A 12,158-nucleotide genomic window follows, 5' to 3' on the forward strand; every position below is an offset into this window, starting at 1 on the left:
ACACGATCGATCTGTAGTTCTCACTACCGTCTCCCTAACACTTTACATGGTGCCTTGCATATTGTAGGTGCTCAATAAATTTTGCATATTGTATTTTGCTCATATTGTATATTGCTACATATTGCATATTGTAGGTACTCAATAAATTTTGCTGAATAAAGTGACCCACTGTACATACTCAAAATAGAGCAAATGTACACATACGATTCAAGTAGAATAAATGGTGTTCTTTATGTTTGAAGATGCCTGTTAAAGACCCAACATAGTACTTGGAAGGAGGTTACTTCATTGATACGTTTATACCAATTACTCCAAAATCAGGCGGGATTCAGGGTACGGACTCTACCTCTGTCCAGGAGGGCTCTTCCTTCTAAGGAATGGAAGCAGAGGGGTAAACCCCAGGGTCGAGAAGAACTCCCCTGCGAGCTGGATCAGGGAAGGCATGAGTCCTGGGTCAGGAAAGGGAGACTGGGGTGCTGAGAGCAGCCTGTGCGGAAGGAAGGGGGAGAAGAGGGCCCTAGCACCAAACTTCCTTCCTGAAGGACTGCCTCTGCTGGAGGGGAGCCAAGGTAACATTATTATATTCTTTTACTTTCTGAGTGCTGCATTCCTGGAATCCTAGAACTAAGGGCCTGAGGAACCTTACAGTTCCTCGGATTAATACTTAAATATCTTTAACCAAACTCCCATCAGTTACTGTGATTTTTGTTTGTTTGTTTTTGACTTGACCCTCCCTGAACAAATACAAAGGCCAGGAATCCATTCCATGGACAGCCTCTTCAATGAAAACGTTATTATTATGTTAGTGATTATAAATGTGGGTAGTCGAGGCTGACCATTTCTTTGGGGAACTCTTCCTCAGCCGCGATGTGAACTACGACAAACACACTCTCTCCCCGAATCCTCTCACCCACGAGGTCGGTGTGATTATCTCGATCTATGGATTAGCAAACCAGCTCAGAGCCTGCTTGACACGAGCGCCGTGGAATCAGAGTGCTCGGATCCAAGTCCCAGCTCTGCCTCTGACAAGCCGCTCAAATGTGGGCGAGTCAGATAAAGTTCAAGCATCTGTTTTCAGCAAAACGGGGATAAAAGTCATCCCACTGGGAAGATACCGTGAGATACATAGGTGACGAGAGTAGGAGAGTGCATGGCACATAAGTAAGCCGCTAGTCCTCAGGTCAGGGATGCCAGTAGCATGACACAGGTCACCCTGTCTCTACAGAAGAAAACTAGGCTTCAGACCCAGTGCGCATGCCCCCGTTTCCCAGTGCCCTCAACTCAACTACACTCAACAAAGGACTGTGTCCGGAGCTCCTCTCCCCATGTAATCTGGGCAGGTTTGAAAAGAAAGCAACATCTGGGGAAGGAGGTGAATCCCACAACCCTCACATTGGAACGATGACTTCAGACCCATCCCGGTCCTTGCAGGGACCCAATGGACTTCCTCAAAAGAAATCCCGCTTTCCCTTGAAGTCCATCACTGCTCAGTGCTCTACCCCCATGGTCCACACCACCACCCCTCACAAAAAGCCCGTCCCACCTTTGGATTCTTTCCTTAAATGCCACAGAAAGCTGTGTGTGCTTAGACCACAAAGCTTGCTTAGACAGGAAGCTCACCCCAACCTTTTCCAGAAAAAACATGAGAAATTGCACTTCTGGCTGTCTGCCTCTTCCCAAATTTTGGAGAGGAAAACAATCTGCCTTTGTTGAAGAATGTACAGGTGGCCAGAATGACCTGGCAGCAAGGGGCGGCCGGGGCAGGTAGTAAAATGGCTTCGTAAAGGACAGGCCAGCCTTCTGGGGACAAGACAGAGAAGAAAAAAATATAGGCTGCCTAGAAGAAACTCATGGATTGTAGACTTAATTATCAGACTATTCTTGGAGAAGGAAATACATATTGTCTGATATCGGCTCCCAAGCTTATAAATATTTAATGGACAAATAATGAATCTTGGCATAAATATTTAATGGAGCAACATCAAGGTATACAAGAGTGGGGAGTGTGCTGAGGGAAGAGGCTCTAGACAGGGAGACAACTGAGTTGGAACCGGCATAGAAATAGGTCCAGAAAGTTCTATTGTCTCCAAGAGGGAAGCAGGATCTCCTTTGAACCGAAGTTGGGTGCCTCGGTGTGAAAATTGAGGAGCTGCTTTGCAAAACGTAAACCACTGTGGACATAATGGGAAGTCGTATTTTTATTATTCCTTTCAATATTTACTTGAAAGATAGCATTGGATTATTTGCCTGGAATATGGTAACTATTGAGGGAGCTGGTACAGGCAACATAAAACTCCAGGTGGGATGAGATGAGCATTCCCTTGAGAGGATATAATTGTTTTTACAGGTGTATGGATTTGCAAAAGTGAAGCCTAGGCAGAGCGAGAAGAGGCAGAGGGTGCAGCTAGGGGAAAGCTCGAAGGACACAGTCTAGTTACCTGAACCCGTCATGTGGTCAAGATTATGTGAGTGCTGGGACCACAGAACGACCCCAGATAGACGTGGCCTGTGACCGTAGAGGTCACCATTGGCCGGGGGAGGCGGTCTCTCAGAAATCGCCACGTAGGGTAATCAGTACGAGGCCAAGAGAGGAGCCATGGGGGCGATAGGATAGATCGGGGCTAAATCCCAAAAGGCTTCCTGGAGGGAGCAGCTTCCAGGTCACGCCCTCACGGCTGATGGCCCATGTTGTCAGCACTTGCTTCCTTGTCTGGCGCTTCCCACTCAGCGGAAAGCCCCACGAGGAGAGAGACCCAGAAACCTAAAAGGGGCACGTAGGAGGCGACGATCCAAAGGGTCTTCATCAACGTAAAACTCTTTAATTTACACGGATACATAAATGATCGTTCACGCCAAGACGCACTCGTTGAGCGGAAACCTGGGCCCCTGCGTGGCCGGTACATTCTCAGCCCTCGGAAAAGCATGTCCTTGCGGTTGCGCGGAGTGTGGAGCCGAGAGAAAGCAGAGCAGAGGATGCCTCTTCCTGAAGTTCCTTGAAAAACTTTCAAACGGGAACCAAAAATAGACCGAAGCCCCCCTTGCTCCCTGTTTCTCTCCACCATCTGTCAGCCCCGCTCCCCTGGGGAGAAGCTCAGGCTGACAGTAGCCGAGTGAGGGAACAGGGCTGTGGGTGGGGAAGTTTTCTTTTTTTCTGCCAGGCTGAGTTATTAATTAGCTTCCCGGAAGGTAGGGAACGAGCAGCCTTCGTCTCCTCACTTGACAAACGCTGCACCCAGAGGTCCTGCGGCCGTGGTCCCCCGAGGCCGAGCCAGAGTCCTGGGGCCGCCGGGGCTCTCTGCACCGCGCCTCTGACCACAGGCCCTAAGTGGTCGCAGGGCCTCCCCCTCAAGGACGCGGGGGGCGGGGGAGGCCCTTGCGGTGGGTCTTCCCAGCTCCTTGGCAAGCCAAGTGTTTCCTGACTTCCTTCCCCGAACGCCCCGGTCCTCACACGAACTTGGCAACAGATGCTGTTTACTCGAAGCAGGACGATCTCGCCCGACGCACAGCAGGATCCGGGCCTGTCGGCTTGCGGCCCGTGGCCCCGGGAGCTGGGGGGCGGCGGGCAGGTGGAGGCCGGGTCGTGGTGAGGGGGTGCAGACCTGGGGGCCGGGACCAGGGCTCTGAGCCTGCTCGTCCTCTGGGGGAGCAGCAGCTCTGCCTGGGGGGCCCTGCTCCTGCCTCCGCCTGATGCCGGGGAGGGGGGCTTCCACGTGGCCCCTCACCATCGTTCAGCTTCCCTGCACCTGACAGCCACCAGCTGCGCGTCCCCACGCATTTGAGCCCGAACACTCCCCTGAGGCATTAGATCCCGAGAAGGACCCGGCCGGTTCCTTCTACACCGTCTCCCAGCCGAAGTCTGCTGACCCCCGGGTGTGGGCACCGCACCGAGCTGGGACAGCCTGGGGGCGGAGGAGGAGCGTCCAGTAAAATCTCAAAAATTATAATTACAGGGACGCCTGGGGGCTCAGTGGTTGAGCGCCTGCCTTCAGCCCAGGGCGTGACCCCGGGGTCCCGGGATCGAGTCCCGCGTCGGGGTCCCCCGCAGGGAGCCTGCTTCTCCCTCTGCCTGTGTCTTTGCCTCTCTCTCTCTCTCTGTCTGTCTTTCATGAATAAATAAACAAAATCTTTAAAATAATAATAATAATAATAATAATAATAATAATAATATATGGTACAACTGAAACCCAAGGAGCCAGCATGATGTCCTCCGTGTCATAGAGCAGGTCTGTAAAGGGGCCAGAACTCAGACCTGGTATCTGTAATGACCCCACACGTTTCAGGGAAGCATCGCACCACGTAGGTGAACACGTGGAGGAAGACCTCCGTACCCGCCCCAAGAATCCACCTGGCCCCCCCTCCCTGCACGAGGACCCCATGGAAAAGGTCTGAATCCCCCCTCCTGCTCGCCCACCACGATTAAACCCCAGGTACTAGGTGTGTGCTTCCCCGCTGCGCCTCTCGGTGGGACAAGGACCCAGGGGGTCTGCCCGGATGGACAAGCCCTAGAACTGCCTGTGGACCCCTCGCTGTTGGGAGCTTGGCCTGACTTTAATCTGCTGGAGTGCCCACGCCTTTTTCTCCTTTTAGCAGCTTCCAGTGGAAATCACAAAAAAATTTACTCACTATGTAAGTTTGACTAAAGCAGAGCTGCCCTGACTTTATTTGGGGGTGAGGACTTCCAGGGTCATAGGGACCCAGTTCCCTTTTTCCTGGGGCAACTCCCTTGGAAGATCTTCAGGACCTGAGGGCCACAGTTTAAAAATTGCTGGTCTGAAAAAAATAAAAATAAAAATAAAAAATAAAAATCGCTGGTGGGGCACCTGGGTGGGTCAGTTGGATGAGTGTCTGACTCTTGATTTCAGCTCACATTATGATTTCAGGCTCATGAGATCGAGCCCCACGTCAGGCTCTGCACTGGGCACGGAGCCTGCATGAGATTCTCTCTCCATCCCTCTGCCCCTCCTCCCTCCACTTGCTCATGCTCTCTCTCTCAAAAGAAAAAAAAAAAATTGAAATTTGAAAATCAAAAAAAAAACATTGCTGGTCTGACCTAACACCTTATTTTGCAGAAGCAGCTGTGCCCGGGTCTACCTCTTGCACGGGGGTTATAGATCCAGCAGTGACATGGGAATGGATTACTTACACCTGCTCTATAGGATTCTTGGGGAAGGCCTGGTGAGGTCCTGAATATCTAAACACTGCAAATTGCAACAATATCCATAAAGGAGCTGGTGGTGTGCAACGCCCAGGCCCACCATTTGATAGCTGCATGAACGAATCGCTCTGGACCAATGTCTCCGCCTGTAAAATGGGAACAATAAGGGTCCCTGTCTCACAGTCTTAGGTAAAATGGGAACAATAAGGGTCCCTGTCTCACAGTCTTAAGTAAAATGGGAACAATAAGGGTCCCTGTCTCACAGTCTTAGTGTGCGGTTGAGGCGGGGTAACGCCTACAGGACCCTTCATCTAATTGCTAGACGTGTGCCAAGTGCTCCCAACGGCTTGTTGCATCTTCTCCGTCATCAGCATCACCATCATTATCTTCATTTGAACTGTTGTTTCTCACTTTGATAAAACTGACCCAGGTCCCCCCGTATCTTTCCCCTGGGATGTGAACGGGGAGCAGCATGGCCTCAGAAGGTGACAGAGGAAGCCGTCTGTGACTACACGGGGACATTCACTCTGTGAATGAGGTTGACGCCAAGTAAACCCAGTTGAGAGATGAAGGCAGAGATGCTCATGATATTCTTTGGGCACCTGTAACCAGCCACACGAGGGAATGTTTATCTTCTGGGCTTTTCGGTTAGCCAGCGCCCCGATATTTTCTTTAACACCCCCCCACCCGCTCACACATGCCCTGGTCAGAGGCCCAGAGAAGGGAGGTGTCCTGCCCGCGGCCCCCGGCAGGTGGGAGAAGCCCAATGCCCTTCCTCTCCTGGCCATGCTCTTCCTCTCTACCTCCCAGACGGCGTCCTCCACCCAGCCTTTACCTTCCTCAGTGCCAGAGAAACCCGGGATCGCTCATACGGCCATTTGTTCTTCTTCCAAACCCAACGCCCGCAAACCATTCCATGCGAATGTGCCTTGGCGAGGGAAACAGTCCAATTACTGGTCTAATGAGCCAGCGTTCGTCTCATCTCCCCCATAAAGGCACGCGTGGCCCCAGCGCTCCCGGAGCCCCGCTCCAATGACGGCAGAGGGATGGAGAAGGAGCCCTGCTCGGCAGTTCAAACCCACTGACTGCATAGGCTGGAAAATGAAATGACTGATACCATGTAATTAGGCCTTAATTATTTATCATTTTTGGTTAATTACTGCCACTTGCAAGTTAACAGGTTGTAAAACTCTTGGGCTGTGTTTATTAAATGTTAGGCGATCATTAGCAAGGAAGTGCCATCCTCCAGTGTTAATGAAATATCCGTAAAAATCCATGACCTCTAGCAATGCAGGACTTGGGGCCACTTGGGAGAGTATCGTGGATTCACAGCTAATCGTACATTTTTGGAACCAGGATTTCCACATTCGGGAAGAAGACTTGAAGGGAAGGTTGCAGCGCCTCTTTGTGCTCTCCCACGATTCCTCTGGTGTACAGGGCACTAGCACGGCAAGGAGGGTGGGGGCAGCAGGAGGAGGAGGAGGAGGAGGAGCAGCTCCTGTCTCTCCTCGGCGTCACGGTGCCTAAATGTCTGCCATCGGGAAGTCATTCTTTGGGGTTCAGTGTTATCCAAACTACGCCGACGTCCTTCAGAAAGTAAATATCCCTCTGGGAGACGTTCTTCACAATTAAATGGAAAATGTGGCCTTGCAGTAGCCCTTCCGAAAAAAAAGAACCGGAGGTTTTTGCAAGTGATTCATTCAATAGGAGTCCACAGACAAACTAGGTGAGCATCAGGCCATAATAACATAAGTATAAGAACTAGAACAAAGGAGGTGAAACCACAGGCACACTTCAACTGGAGTTACAGATGCAGTTCTATAGACCACATTTTGAAAGGAGCATTGAAAGGCCAGAGTGAGTTCTTGACAAGTAAATTGGATAATGAGAGGGAAGAACCTATTTCACAGGAAGATCTCTTGAAAGAATTGAGAATGTTTAGCCTGGAAAGGCGTAGGCTGGCTAGATAGCTTGACAGTTGTCTTCAAATACCTTAAAAGCTTCCATGTGGATTGGAAACAAATTTATTCTATGTGTCCCCAGAAGGCAGGTCTAAGGGATAAAAGCTACTAAGAGGCGAGCTTCAGCCTTAAAACGCTGTAGAAAGTGAGGGTTGCCCATCAATGGGATTGGCTGACTCGAAAGGTAGTGAGTTCACCTTCTCAGAGGTATGTAAGCAGGACCCTGACAGTCACCTTAGAAACACCGTGGGGAGGAATCTTCTCACTAGATGGATGGCTGAATGAAAGAGGTTTAAATGGTTCAAGTTCTATGAATTTGAACTCATTAATACTGTACTATCAACTATCTGGTTCCACGTCTTTCCCCGGTGCCAGGAGCTGGGTTCTCTCCCGGAGGAACTAGGCCCCATCTGTCCAGGGAGGGCCAAGCTTCGTGGTCTTCCAAGATGTCTCTACATCTACGGTCTACGGTGAGAGTGTTGTGAGTTCTAACATGGAAGGAGTTCTGTGCCCTCACCCCCTCCACAATCCCTACCTGAGCCCCCGTGTCTTTGCTTAGGAAGCACAGAAAAAGAGGCCTGTCTGTAGGCTGCCTCTCCGAGATGCCCCGAGGAATAATGAGGCCGTTTGTCCTCCTCTGAGCTCTGTGCTGAATGCTCAATCACCATCGAGAGGCACTTGGACGCAGACACCTCAGGTATATAATACAATATTAGAGGCACAGAAAAGCATCCAAAGATTTGTAATTAAAGAATCAATCAACCCATCCTTTCTCTCTTTATAAACTCATCCCAAGCAAGTGACAAGTGGTTGCCTTCAAGGTCATAGAGTATACGTTTGTGGATTTAACATGAAATGAAACATTTGACAGGAACAAAGAGGTGTTGGCATCCATCATCGATCCGGCCACCGTGTGGGGAGCTGACACCGCACAGGGCACCGTGGGGTGCAGAGGCTGGGGATGGTGTGGTGTCCTCTTTAAAGATCTTCCAGTCTGGCAGGAAAGTGTGGAGTTTTGCAAAAAGAGCTCCTCTATACCGACAGAGGCTCACCGCCTAGCTCTGGACCCGCACCGCCCAACAGAGTCTCCGGCATACAGTCGGCGTTCGCTTCTCGTTTCATGAATAAATCCTCGGACAAAAGTTTCCTGGGCCCGTGAAGAACGGAGAAGTTAAAGCACCAGAGGAGGTCAGAAGAGGAAGAGATTCCTGCCGAAAGAGAAACTCAGGGAAGGTTCGTGGAGGAGGCCGACTCATGGAGCCTCGAAGGAAGGAAAGATGGAAATAGAACATTCCAGATAGTGGTTTCAGCAAGGCCAACGTCTCAGAGCAGGGGAGTGTGAGTCAGATGCACACAACTCCTTGCGATCATCCCATCCTCTCTTCCCTTGCAGGTCTGCCTGGGCTAAGCTGACTCCTCATTGGTGTGTCTCTGCCCTCAGTTTCCCCAGCGTGGATCCAGCCCACCCGGCACTGCCGGCCTTACCGTAGCCCTGAAGCACGGTTGGCATCCTGGCCCCGGCCGTGGGGAAGCACGTGCTGACTCCCCACGCTCGGCTCAGCGGGGTTCCAGCCTGACCCCGGGCGAGCTGGCCGCAGTGTTCCTGAAGGACCTTCCACTGCCCTGTCCCCCCGGTCCCACTGCCTCACTTCCCTGTGCTCCCCGGTGCGTGATCTCCGTGCTTCCACGTCTCCGCTTGTGCTTCTTCAGATACAAAAATCCTTCCCTTAGAATTTTCAGGTCTGAATTTTATCCGCCTCTCAAGGTTTCAGTTTAGGGCCACCTTCTCACGAATCTTTGTCCGGCCTTCCCTGGAAGTCATCTGTGAGCCCCTGTGTCCACACCTGCTTCACTCTTAGCTCCTGTTTCTCTTTCCGTGCAGCTGGACGGACACATGCTTTGTGTCTCTCAAAGTAAAATTGCCTTAAGGACGGTTTTTCCCAGAACTTGGGGCCAGAACAGGTAGCAATGGGAATGCGGACGCCCTCCCACGTTTCTGCCAGATTCTCCGAGGGCCCCCGGGGGCCATGTGTGTGCGGCTGCCCCCTGCGAGCTGGGGCTACCGACACGAGTGCAGACACACTCACGAAGCTGGGCCACTCAGATCCCACCGCGGGAACGAGAAGGAAGAAAGAGTGACAGAGACGACTGGGTCTGCGTCTTCTCACGGCGAGCTCCAAAAGATGCCGGTGATCTCCCTGCTGAAGTCCTTGGAACCGCTCAGTTTTCTCCCTGAGTTATCCGGTTTGGTCTGGTCCGGCCGATTCTTACATCTTTCACCGTATCGGTGTGCTAGTGCAAACCGTAGCAAAGTATCACAAGCTGGGTGGCTTCAACAACAGAAATGTCTTATGTCGTCGTTCAAGAGGCTGGAGGTCCAAGATCAGGGTGTCAGTGGGGCTGGTTCTGTCTTAGGATGTGAGGGAGAATGTTCTAGGCCTATCTCATGCCGTGCAAATGGCCATCTTCTCCTTGTGTGTTTTCATATTGTGGTCTCGTGTGTGTGTGTGTGTCTGTCTGTCAGTTGCTGTGTCCAAATCCCCCCTTTTGATAAGGACACCGGTCATATGGGATTAGGGGCCCCCTGGACTCCAGTGCGACCTCATATTAACTAATAGCATCGGCAACGATCCTATTCCCAAAGAAGGTCACATTCTGAGGTACTGGGGGGTTCAGAATTCAGTGTGTGACTTTTCAGTGGGGATGTGGGAGGGGGTGGGGACGGGGGACACAGCTCAGCCCATAACAATCTTTTTGGCTTTTGAAGACTGAGCTGTTTGGGGATTACTCAATACTCACCCTTTTGTTTTCTTAAGATATTCAGAATTGAGTTGCTCATAACCCAAGGACCTCGATAGATCAAGTGAATGAGGGAACAGGTAAGTTAGTAAAGATAGAACAGAAGAGTGACAGAGTGAGGGATGGGTGGGTGCACGAGTTAGCGAGTGAATATGGTCACACTGCTCCCCCCATCCACCCTTCATTTTCTCCATATCCCCTCTGTAAGTAGGAGTTATCAATACCACGGGGCAGGGCTGGGCAAGTGGAAGGTCCACTAGGGCCCCCTCCTCATACCCTCCGGTTTGGTAAGTTGTCAACCAGGGAATATTTCACTAGAACCGGTAACAAGGAAGATGAGACAGTGTTTCCTTTGCTAAAGCCTGTACTGCTTCGGGGAACCAGACAGAAAGAGCATCAATTACTTAGGAGAAAAGTCGCATTTTATGCAGCCAGGGAACATGAAGGGGGCGCGGTCACGGGGACCAAGGAGCATGCGAGCTCTCCGTGGTCTCTACTGGGAGGAAGAAGGCTGCCCATCAGCTAATTTTAACAAACGCCGCCGAGTAGTTGCAGTTTCCCCACGGCCCATGTCTCTCCTCTTTCTAGCATATTAATGGGAAACAGGAGTCGTTGTTGGAGGATTTTAGCATCTCCACCTCCACCACTTTGCCTGTGGAATATGGAACCCCAGATAACATAGGGGGGCAAGGAGATGCCCTCGAACTCTCCCATCGCTTCTGGCAGGACCCTCGGGCATCCCACCAACGGGCGGTCTGTGCCCCCCGCGGGGTGTAGGGCGGCCCCATGGTGGAGACCTGCTGGAAACCTCTTCCACAGCCCCATACGCAGGCGCTCACCCTACAGACTGCCGGTGGTCTCCTGCAGAGACGCCTTCCACAGAGGCAGAACTAGGACACACCTATTTGACAGCGTGTCCTCTCTCGGATCCTTGGTCACCACGATACAGGCTTGTTTGCTCCCTCTCTTCTCGCCTTCCTTCCTCCTCCTACTGCCACCTGTTCTCCCGCTCGCCTTCGCTCAGATCCTAAGGACGTTTGTCAACTGCACACTCCGGGGAAAGAATTCGGCTGGGAACTTGAGCGTGGCCTCCCAATCCACACACCCTCATGAATAGTCTTTTCATTAAACAGATAGGGAACCTGGGCAGAAGCAGGCCCTCCTGACGACTCCTTCTAAAATATCCTTGCAGGTACGCTGCGTCATGGAGCCCTCCTGCCTCCTGATGCGTCACTGCCTGATGTCATCTGGACTGTCTGCGAGTCGGTTGTCTGTGTTCCTGTAGGGAGGCACATTCCTGGAGGGCGGGGCTCACCCCGACTCCTTCCCCGCTGGATGCCCGGCATCCGCAGGTGGTACAGCAGGTGCCTGATACATAAACAGAAGGCCGAGGGCTCTGATGATTGGAAAAAGTCTCCCTAAAGAGGCAGAATTTATTTTATATGGGATTGGCAGGATTAGAAAACGCATTCGGCGCAAAAGGACACAGGATGAGCAAGGGTGTGGAGGTGAAAACTTTCAGAAAGCAGACATGATGGGATCCCTGGGTGGCACAGCAGTTTGGCGCCTGCCTTTGGCCCAGGGCACGATCCTGGAGACCCGGGATCGAATCCCACGTCGGGCTCCCGGTGCATGGAGCCTGCTTCTCCCTCTGCCTGTGTCTCTGCCTCTCTCTCTCTCTCTCTCTCTCTGTGTGACTATCATAAATAAATAAAAATTTAAAAAAAATAAAAAAAAAAAAGAAAGCAGACATGAGGGCTCCGGAATACGCACATGGGTACTCTTCTAAAATGCTGGGTTCAAGGTCACCTGGGGGACTCAGCGGTTGAGCATCTGCCTTTGGCTCAGGGTGTGACCCCGGGGTCCCGGGATCAAGTCCCACATCGGGCCCCCAACAGGGAGCCTGCTTCTCCCTCCGCCTGTGTCTCTGCCTCTCTGTGTGTCTCATGAATAAATATTAAAAATTAATTAATTAATTAATTAATTAAATAAAATAATAAAATAAAATAAATAAAATAAAATAAATTAAAATAAAATAAAATAATAAAATAAAATAAAACAAAATAATAAAATAAAATAAAACAAAATAAATTAAATTGAAATAAAATAAATAAAATAAAATAATAAAATAAAATAAAATAAATTAAAATAAATTAAATTAAATTAAAGTAATAAAATAAAATAATAAAATAAAATAAAATAAATTAAATTGAAATAAAATAAATAAAATAAAATAATAAAAT

The 12,158-nt window shown here is 50.5% G+C and overlaps 1 long non-coding RNA gene across 4 annotated transcripts in view; it reads right to left on the bottom strand.

The window, feature by feature from the left end:
* The window catches only part of LOC144322745 (uncharacterized), a 123,104-nt gene that overhangs the window by 23,530 nt on the left and 87,416 nt on the right, over positions 1-12,158 (bottom strand). Inside the window, exon 1 of one of the 4 annotated variants that reach the window (XR_013388387.1) lies at positions 10,817-11,166. The exons of the other annotated variants lie outside the window; for them this stretch is intronic. This is a non-coding gene — a long non-coding RNA (uncharacterized LOC144322745). Of the gene's footprint in view, positions 1-10,816; positions 11,167-12,158 lie in introns of those variants that run through there. 4 annotated transcript variants of the gene reach the window in all.

The sequence above is a fragment of the Canis aureus genome, chromosome 10 (assembly GCF_053574225.1).
Source record: "Canis aureus isolate CA01 chromosome 10, VMU_Caureus_v.1.0, whole genome shotgun sequence".
NCBI lineage: Eukaryota > Metazoa > Chordata > Mammalia > Carnivora > Canidae > Canis > Canis aureus.